Source organism: Lissotriton vulgaris, chromosome 6 (assembly GCF_964263255.1).
Source record: "Lissotriton vulgaris chromosome 6, aLisVul1.2, whole genome shotgun sequence".
NCBI classification, from domain to species: Eukaryota; Metazoa; Chordata; class Amphibia; order Caudata; family Salamandridae; genus Lissotriton; species Lissotriton vulgaris.
This window is the reverse complement of record NC_141694.1, coordinates 1040393243-1040402796: the sequence shown is the minus strand read 5'-3', so window position 1 is coordinate 1040402796 and position 9554 is coordinate 1040393243.

Genomic DNA, 9554 nt, shown 5'->3' with positions numbered 1-9554 from the left:
TCCTGGGGCGCTGGTCAGGGGGCAAGTTCAGCAGCAAGCCCTTGGAGATCTTTCAGCAGAGTTTGGCACAAATTTCACAAAGCAAAAGTCTTCTTGTAGTCTTTTCTTTTCCTCTCCTTCTGCAGCAAGGCACCAGACACAGGCAAGAGCCAGCACTCTTCCTTGTCCTTGCCGGTCCTTCTCGTCGGGCAGAGTTCCTTCTGTAGCACAAACAGGATCTAATTTACAAGGAGCAGGGCTCCTACTTTTATACTGCATTTCTTTTGTTCTTGCAGACCAGGGGGGCCTTTGCATAGCCACTTTCAGTCCTTGAGTACTTTGTTGGGTGCAATCCGGCTTCTGCTTTCAGTGTGAGGGGCAGGCACATCAGACGCTCCACAGGAGGTGGAGCCAGCATTGTGTGGACAGGGGTAGCCAGAAGTACCTTGTTGATGGGGCTTCACCCTTCCTGGGCCAGGTGTCGGCTGAGTCATCCGTCGCTCCCCAGGAGGGTGGAGCCAGCATTGTGGTGGCAGAGCACAGCAAGATTCAGAGTCAAGAGCCACTCCTACCTCCCACTAAGGTGTAATCTGCGCATTCACCACCTGTCATCCCCCAGCCCTGTCACTCACACATCCCAGACAGTCAGATACACATACCAGCAGAGGCGGGCTGAAATGGTTAGGCAAGCAAATGCTAACTTTCTAAAAGTAGCATTTGCAAACACAGGATATTAAAATAAACTTTACTAAAAGAAGTATTTTATCATCCTGAGTTCAGGCATACTAAACATGACTCTCTACCATGCTCCCTGAGCCTGCTGGGATTATAGAGTGTAATAATTCCAGCAGCCCATTCTGGCCTAACGGAAGCAGGTAGCCTTACAATAGTGAAATACGAATTTAGTTGTAATTCACTACTAGGACATGCCACACACATCAGGGCTTGTCCTACCTTACACCTACAATGCACCCTGCCCGCAGGCCTACCATAGGGGTGACTAATATGCAGTCAAGGGAAGGTTCAGGGGCTGGCGAGTGGGTGCACTTCCCCAGCCGGCATGACAGTACGAGACTGCACGCGGGTTGTGCGGTGGCAGTCCCCAGACACATCTTACGGCTGCTTCTGTGGGTGGCGCAACCAGCGCTGCAGGCCCACTAGCAGTATTGGCATTCACACGCCCTGGCACTCCTAGTGCACTTTACTAGGGACTAACAGTAAATCCAATGAACCAATCATGGATATCAATCACATGTACAATTTACAGTAGGGAGCACTTGCACTGCGGCACGGGTCGGCCGTGGCGCAGTGCCCTGAGTATCGGAAAACCAGCAAAACATCGGAGGCACACCAGTAAAAAGTGGAAGGGAAACTCACGCCAAGGTGCCAGGTCTAACACGTGTCCCCTCCAGCTGAAATGTGGGGGGAACTACCCTTCCCCAGGGAGTTCCACATCACTAAGGCGGAAAAATCTGGACAGACCGTCAGCATTGGCGTGATCTGTGCCAGGGCGGTGTTCCACCGTAAAGTCCATACTCTGTAGAGAAATGGACCACCTCAACAGTTTCGGGTTCTCACCCCTCATCTGCATCAACCATCTGAGGGGCCTGTGGTCCGTCTGAACTCGGAAGTGAGACCCAAACAAGTAGGGTCTTAGCTTCTTCAGCGCCCAGACCACAGCAAATGCTTCTCTCTCCATTGCACTCCACCTACTTTCCCGTGGAAGTAACCTCCTACTGATGAAGGCTACGGGTTGGTCAAAGCCCTCCTCAGTCATCTGTGAAAGAACAGCCCCTACACCATGCTCTGAAGCGTCTGTTTGCACTATGAATTCCTTGGAGAAATCAGGAGCCAGGAGCACGGGCGCCGTGCACATGGCAGTCTTCAGGGTGTCAAAAGCCTTCTGACAGGTGTCAGTCCAAATCACATTCCTGGGCTGCTTCTTCGAAGTCAGCTCGGTCAAGGGGGTCACAATCGTGCCATAGCCCTTGACAAACCTCCTGTAATACCCAGTGAGCCCCAGGAAGGCTCTCACTGCAGTCTGGGTCTTGGGGGGTTCCCAAGCCAGGATGGTCTCGATTTTGGGTTGCAAGGGTGCCACCTTGCCACTCCCCACTTGGTGTCCCAAGTACACCACTGAAACCTGCCCAATCTGGCACTTTCTTGCCTTGATTGTGAGGCCTGCTCTGCGCAGGGCCATCAACACTTCCCAGAGGTGTCGCAGATGTTCTGGCCAGGTGCCACTGAACACTGCGATGTCATCCAGGTAGGCTGCACTGAACTCATCCAGCCCAGCCAACACCTGGTTGACCAATCTCTGAAGGGTGGCAGGGGCATTCTTCATTCCAAATGGCCTAACCCGGAACTGGAAATGCCCATCTGGTGTCGAGAATGCCGACCTCTCCTTTGCCCCATCGGTCAAGGCGATCTGCCAGTACCCAGACGTTAAATCAAACGTGCTGAGGAACCGGGCAGCCCCTAGCCGATCAATGAGCTCATCAGCTCTGGGGATGGGGTGCGCGTCAGTCTTCGTGACTGAATTGAGTCCTCTGTAGTCCACACAGAACCGGAGTTCGGGCGTGGCTCCCGGCGCAGCAGCCTTTGGGACCAAGACCACGGGGCTGGACCAAGGACTGCTGGAAGACTCAACCACCCCAAGGGCAAGCATCTTGGAGACCTCCTCCTTGATGCAGGCCCGGACCCTGTCAGTCACTCTGTAAGCCTTATGCTTCACAGGTAAGCTGTCTCCAGTGTCCACATCATGGACGCACCAATCTGTGACACTCGGAACCAGGGAGAACAGATCTGGAAACTGCCCCAGCAACTGGCGGCAGTCTTCCTGATGTTCGGAGGTCAGGGTGGGTGAGAGGTTAACTCCATCCACTGACCCATCTTTCTCACAGGCCACTAAGAGGTCAGGAAGAGGCTCCGACTCCTCCTCCATTCCATCATCAGTTGTCAACAACATGCCCACTTCGGACCTTCTTAAGTGGGGCTTGAGGCGGTTGACATGTAGGACCCTCAAAGGGTTCCTGGGCGTCTTCATGTCCACCAAGTATGTCACTGGGCTCTTGCGCTCCACAACCTCAAATGGACCTGTCCACTTATCCTGAAGGGCACAGGGTTCCACTGGGGCCAGGACATACACCTCTTGTCCAGGCTGAAGCTCGACCAGAGTGGCATTCTGTTCGTACCACCGCTTCATCTCCTCCTGGCTTGCTTCCAGATTTGCCTCGGCAAGTTGTCTGAAGCGCCTGGTTTGGTTTCTGAAGGCCAGCATGTAGCTATATACATTCTGGGGAGGTTTCCTGGGAGATTGCTCCCAGCCTGCCTTTACCAAACTCAGTGGTCCTCTCACGGGGTGACCGTACAGCAGTTCAAAGGGGCTGAACCCTAGGGACTTCTGTGATACCTCGCGATATGCAAAAAGCAGGCATGGTAAGAGGACGTCCCACTTACGCCTCATTGGACCTTCTAGGCCCATGATCATGCCTTTCAGGGTTCGGTTGAATCTCTCAACCAACCCGTTACCTTGGGGATGGTAAGGCGTGGTGAACTTGTAAGTTACACCACACTCTTGCCAAAGGGACTTCATATACTTGGATATGAAGTTGGTCCCCCTGTCGCTCACCACCTCTAGAGGGAATCCTACTCGTGAGCAAATTCCCATCAGTGCACGTCCCACCACGGGGGTCGTCACTGTCCTCAGAGGGATGGCTTCAGGGTACCGGGTGGCATGATCCACCAAGACCAGGATGAACCTGTTGCCCATGGCTGTCTTGGGGTCCAGAGGCCCAACAATGTCAATACCCACTCACTGGAATGGCGTACCGACCACAGGGAAGGGTTGGAGGGGAGCCTTGTTCCTTCCTCCGCTCTTCCCACTTGCCTGGCAAGTCGGACAGGTCCTACAATGAGCGTCTGAGCTCTTGTGCATTTGGGGCCAGTAAAAGTGGGTGACAAGCCTGTCATAGGTCTTGTCCATCCCCAAATGTCCTGCCAAAGGCACATCGTGAGCCAGACCCAGTAGGAAGGCTCTGAACTTCTGGAGTACCACCAGCACACGGGCTGACCCAGGTTCAGCAGCCTTAGGCTCTGAATACAGGAGGTCGTTCTCCCAGTACACATAATGTGTTTTGGCCTGAACACCATTGGCCTGGACTGCAGCCTGCTGCCGCATACCCACGAGAGAAGGGCATTCTTTCTGCTCCTTGCAGAATTCCTCCCTGGAGGGTCCTCCTTCTTGCTGCCAATGGGTCAGCTCAGGCAGGTCCCCCAGTTCAGCAATCTGTTCCCCTGTAGGCTCCAGGGCATCCCCCTCAAGGTCTGCTTCCTCCTGGACCGTGGGAACTTCAGGGGCCGGTTTCCCGCGCCCCCTGCACCTTCTCCCTAAGGCCGGTTCCTGGGCCTCTCCTTCAGGCCCCAGGACCTCTTGATCACCCCTACTGGCTGCCATTGACCGGGTGGTCACGCACGCCCAGTCAGGCAGACCCACCATCCGCAGGTGAGTCGTCTTCTCCACCTTTTCCCAAGGGGAGTGCTCCAAGTCATTCCCTAGCAAACAGTCAACAGGCATGGTTTTTCTCACACAGACCTGCAGAGTACCAGAGACCCCCCCCCCACTCGAAGGGAACTTGAGCCATCGGACACTGACTCTCTGAATTATCAGCATTGATAACCCTACAGTAGGCATGGCGTACAACCTGCTCTTGAGACACCAGGTGCTGCCTCACTGCAGTCACACTGGCTCCTGTATCTCTAAGAGCCTCAGCTTCCTTACCATTGATGATCACCACCTGCCCATATTTCTTAGTGTTAGAGGGCAGGTAGTTTGTAGGGATCATCTCACTGTCTCCTAGTGAGACTAGGGTCATGTGAACGGGATCTCCACCCCCCGGGACCATCACTTCTTCTCCTAAGTGAACACTAGTCACTTGACGGGGCGGAGCACCAGTGGGTGCGGGTTTTCCAAACAGGCGACACTTGGGGTCACTGGATATGTGCCCCGGCTCACCACATTTGAAACAATTGAAGGGCCCCTTTGGAACAGGTCTACCTGTCGGGCCCAATTCTGCTTTGGGGTTGGGGGAGGCTGAGAACCTTTCTGCTGGTCCCCTTGGGGATTACTTTGGGGGCCTTTTTGGAACCCTTTCTGTTTTCCCTTGTCCCCCCCACTCTTCTGCTGGGGACCCTGCCCACCCTTGGCGGAGTCTCCCACTGGACCCTTGTGGACCCTGGTGCTGAGCCAGCGGTCCGCCTCCTCAGCAAGCTTCCTAGGGTTGGACAGCTTGCTATCGATCAGGTGCTGGCGTAGCTCAGGAAAACAGTGATCAGACAAGTGCTCCCATGCAATTAAATCAAAGAGACCTTGAAAATGATTCACTATGCTACCCTTCACCCAACCATCCAGTGCTCTGCAAAAGTAAGTCACATACTCCACATACGTATTCCCAGGCCGCTTAGTACATCCCCTAAACTTCTGTCTATACATTTCAGGGGTAAGCCCATACCTGTTCATTAAAGCTTCTTTCATGTGGGAATAGGATCTTTGATTTTCAACGGGCAAATCTAGCAAGGTATCCCGCCCTTCGCTAAGGAACCTCCCCCACAACCCCGCTCCCCAATCCTTGTCAGGGACCCGGTGGGAGGACATGGCTGCCTCGTATGCCCTAAACCACTGTCCTATGTCATCCCCCTTAAAGAACTCTTTAACTACATCCTTGGGGATGTGCACTCTTGACTCTACCTGCACCGGCGTTGTGCTGCCACCAGAGGGAGGATGATCCAAGTTTCTCTCCTTTAGACTCATCTCCCTCATTTTCAATTCGTAATCCATTTGGTGCTTTCGCTCTTCCAGCGCCATTCTTTTGGTTTCAAGCTCCAGTTGGATTTTTAATTCTGCCAGCTTTCTTTCATGATCCCTCGTTTCTTTCCTGTCCGCCAGCTCCTCTGGCGACAGGCCTTTACCAAAGCTGTGCACGCTGTCTTGCTTTTCGAGATCCACCAGATCCACAGGTGCCCCCTGCTCCTCAGTGGCATCCTGATCCTCAAGGGCATCTTGATCCTCCGGGGACTTTCTGGACTCTATCCAGGCTTTCAGGGCCTTGTAGAGCTCTGACTTGTTCTTGCAACCGGCGTGCGGAACCTTGAGTTTTTTGCAAAAAAACTTCAGCTCACTCTTTGAGTATTTGTCCAGCTTTGCTGCATCCCATTCCACCTCCAACATCTCAGAGGTCGTGGAATCCGCTCCATCCAGGCTCTTCGTGCCCGGCATGGTTTCTTCGCTAGGGATCTTCTCTCGGCAAAATTACAACAAACCCTGTGGCCAAGTAACTGGACTGAAATCACTGTGCAATGGTCAGAAGTTAAGGTATAGACACTGCAAATGCAAATTCGAAAATCCTCACCGCTGCGTCCAATGTAGGAAGGGGGAGGCTCTAGTTGGCGCAGTGTAGCACTAGCGACAAGCATGGACTCTCTCTTCCTCGTCAGGGTTGAGGGTTCCCTTCCAGACAACCTCTGCTTACCCTCTAGGTAGTGTGGCTTAAGCAGTCTTAGGCTAATCTTTGGGGCACATAGGGTTAAACATTTGCAATATCACACCATCACAACCAACCCACCACACAATGACACCAAACTGTATTTGTAAAAATATATATCTTTATATAGATTTCAAGCAGGCTTGTAAATACAGTTGTCAAACTTTCAGTAGCGGTTCCAGTTTACTTAAGTTCAGGTTGCCACAGTTCTCTCTTAGCAATAAGCAATCTTTTGGGCCTTCTGCCCAGGTTCAACAAGGTTCAGTGTCTCGTAGCGCCTCAAGGCGCTTTCCGCTGTCTCCGCTTGCTTCACAGAGGAGATCGGGCCTGGCCGGCCAAAGCTCACGCTTCCCGCGTGGGCCTCGAGGACCAGGAGCTGGGCGAGCCTCGGTTTCAGAGGCGGCTCGCGTTGGGAGCAGATAGCGCGGTGCGAGCTCGAGTTGCAGGACGCTCGCACCGTGAGGATACAACACAGTACCTTTCAAATTCTTGTGGAGCGGGCGGCTTCCAGGGGAGCTGTCCCACGTCGCGTTGCTTTTCCGGGGTCGTTGTTCGCTGCGGCTCTCAGCCGGGCAGGTCACGGGTCATCCGGGGCGGCGGTGTTCAGTGGCGGCAGGGTCCTTCCTTCGTCGTTCGCTCCGACCCTGGAGGCGGCGGTTGTGTGGTGGCGGCCAGTGGCAGTACGGTCCCCAAGTGCAGGACGTACCCAGCCGAGGGCCGGTTGCAGCTGTGCACTCACAGCTGAGCTGTCGGGCAGGATACCGACCAGAGGGGAGTTATCACAGGGCGGCTGCCCATCTTCGCAGGTGGATTGACGGCTCGAAGCGCAGTCAATTCGGGAGCTTGGACCGGACGGGTCCTCCTTCGCGTTGCTCTCGGGCTCCCGGTGCAGTTGCGGTCACAGTGCTCGGGCCAGCGGCGGCTGGACCTCACGTTGCTCTCGCTGTTGCTTTGGGCCCCGGTCACGGTGCTTGGGGGGATGTCGATGCCTTGGATACGGGGAGCGTGGCAGGATTGCCCAGCGCTCCCAGACTCCTCCGTCAGTACTGCAGCGATCAGCAGCACACACAGTCGCTTTCTTCAGGGTGTAGCGCCCACTGGTCCTGGGGCGCTGGTCAGGGGGCAAGTTCAGCAGCAAGCCCTTGGAGATCTTTCAGCAGAGTTTGGCACAAAGTTTCACAAAGCAAAAGTCTTCTTGTAGTCTTTTCTTTTCCTCTCCTTCTGCAGCAAGGCACCAGACACAGGCAAGAGCCAGCACTCTTCCTTGTCCTTCCCGGTCCTTCTCGTCGGGCAGAGTTCCTTCTGTAGCACAAACAGGATCTAATTTACAAGGAGCAGGGCTCCTACTTTTATACTGCATTTCTTTTGTTCTTGCAGACAAGGGGGGCCTTTGCATAGCCACTTTCAGTCCTTGAGTACTTTGTTGGGTGCAATCCGGCTTCTGCTTTCAGTGTGAGGGGCAGGCACATCAGACGCTCCACAGGCCTAACGGAAGCAGGTAGCCTTACAATAGTGAAATACGAATTTAGTTGTAATTCACTACTAGGACATGCCACACACATCAGGGCTTGTCCTACCTTACACCTACAATGCACCCTGCCCGCAGGCCTACCATAGGGGTGACTAATATGCAGTCAAGGGAAGGTTCAGGGGCTGGCGAGTGGGTGCACTTGCCCAGCCGGCATGACAGTACGAGACTGCACGCGGGTTCTGCGGTGGCAGTCCCCAGACACATCTTACGGCTGCTTCTGTGGGTGGCGCAACCAGCGCTGCAGGCCCACTAGCAGTATTGGCATTCACACGCCCTGGCACTCCTAGTGCACTTTACTAGGGACTAACAGTAAATCCAATGAACCAATCATGGATATCAATCACATGTACAATTTACAGTAGGGAGCACTTGCACTGCGGCACGGGTCGGCCGTGGTGCAGTGCCCTGAGTATCGGAAAACCAGCAAAACATCGGAGGCACACCAGCAAAAAGTGGAAGGGAAACTCACGCCAAGGTGCCAGGTCTAACACTGATGTAGTTTTTAGTTTTTAGTAAAGATTTCCTTTGTTTCCTTTTGAGTTTTAATTATAGAGGCACGCTTTGTGGAGCAAGATACACAGGCTTTTTGACCATTCTAATATGGCCGCCACGCTTTTGATCCATGTGACATCATCATTACACGGCGTTTTAATTCACGCTGTGTGCGGGAAGAGGTTGATGCCGCGACTTTCACGGGGTACTCGAACTTAGCTGAGCCGGTGATCCGTTGTTGCCTGAGTAAGTACTCACCTTTGGTAGTTGTCTCCCTAACTAGAGAATCGGCAGTTCTGTTCAGGATTTAACCTTTAACCGCGACTTGTATATATGTTTTACAGGTCATAAGGTGGCCTTCTGACTTGTAAGTTCGCTACCTTTTTCACGTTTGGGTGCATTGGGAATGGGCGTGCTATAATGTAATGTTTTGTCGAGCTGACTCGACCCTTTGTTAATTTGCAGAACGACCTGGCTGGCGTGTCATTATCGTGAGCAGCATCTTAATGAGCATAATACACTTAACGCTTCCCACGATTGATTGATTTTGTAGCCACTGTCTTGCGCTCTATTAGATTAAGTGTTTGTTTCAGTCACTTGGACCAGTAAGCATTTATTGGCATTATGATGAGGACCAATGCCTCATGGGACAACAGTAGATGGAAGGGTATTGGGGGGGTCCAGTCAACTCCCAGCCTCTATGTGCTTCCTCCTCCCTCCGTGGCCGGAGGGAGGAGGCTGGGAGTTGACTGGACCCCCCCAATACCCTTCCATCTACTGTTGGCCCATGAGTCATTGGTCCTCATCATAATAAGCATACTACATGAGTATCTTGTTAGTAAGGGATGTGTATTAGAATATTAATTTTATATCCATACACATAGTTCCCTTTACCTTCACCTTTTTTTGTAAATACACCCATTGTGGTGACTTTATAGTGAGTGACAGGAGGATCATTAACCCCGGTCCTGACGAAGGGGCATGGAACCCCGAAACATGTCGACCCACATAGG